Consider the following 888-nt stretch of genomic DNA (forward strand, 5'->3'; position numbering starts at 1 on the left):
CCCACACACCCATGAAGCTCACTGGGTAACCTTGGGCCAGTCACTCCCTCTCAGTCTCAGAGGAAGGCAATGGTAAAACCACCTCTGAACACTGCTTACCATGAAAACACTATTCATAGGGTCGCCATGAGTCGGGATTGATGTGAAGGCAGTCTGTTTCCATTTTCCAAGGCTACTATAAGAGTACACAACTTTTGGGAATGCTACCCTTAAGAGCCTACGGCCATACTATCCTGAACATGCCCGATCTCATCTGATCTTGGACGCTAAGCAGGGTCAGACCTGGTTAGTACTTGGATGGGAGACCGCCTGGGAATACCAGGTGCCGTAAGCTTAGGAGAAGGCAATGGTAAACCACCTCTGAATACCTCTTACCATGAGAACCCTATGAATATATCCAAAAAGGAATCATAGGGTCACCATAAGTCGTAATCAACTTGAAGGCATATAACCACAACAGCAGCCCTTAAGAAGCTAGATGATTGGTCATTCCTCTTGTTTTTTTAACCTTTTAAAAAGGTTTTCAAAGCTTTTAAAAATGTTTTTAAAGTTGTTTTGTTTTAATGTATTTTAATGTCTGTGTTTTTTTTTGATGTTTTAAAGTGTTTTTAGTACTTTTGCTTGCCGCCCTGGGCTCCTGCTGGGAGAAAGGACGGGATATAAATCAAATAATAAATAAATAAATAAATAAAAACAGAGAAAAAACCAGACCCCTTTTGGACTTTTTTCTGTCAGAGTTCTCATAATCTGTTGAAATTCATTAAAAATCAGCCATGTTCACAGAGTGCCCGTAATCCTATTATTGACCTTGCCCCATACTCTGACCTTCATCCTCTGCAGTTTAAAAGTTAAAAAAAAAGTCTGGCCAATTTTAAATTAATTTAAGAA

General features: G+C 39.6%; 1 non-coding gene across 1 annotated transcript; it reads left to right on the forward strand.

The window, feature by feature from the left end:
- The first annotated feature begins 215 nt into the window (after nucleotides 1–215).
- Nucleotides 216–334, forward strand: LOC133386364 (5S ribosomal RNA). Its single transcript, XR_009763112.1, has one exon. It is a non-coding gene; the product is annotated as a 5S ribosomal RNA (ribosomal RNA).
- Nucleotides 335–888: the final 554 nt, after the last annotated feature.

This window comes from Rhineura floridana, chromosome 5, assembly GCF_030035675.1.
Source record: "Rhineura floridana isolate rRhiFlo1 chromosome 5, rRhiFlo1.hap2, whole genome shotgun sequence".
In the NCBI taxonomy this organism is placed as follows: domain Eukaryota; kingdom Metazoa; phylum Chordata; class Lepidosauria; order Squamata; family Rhineuridae; genus Rhineura; species Rhineura floridana.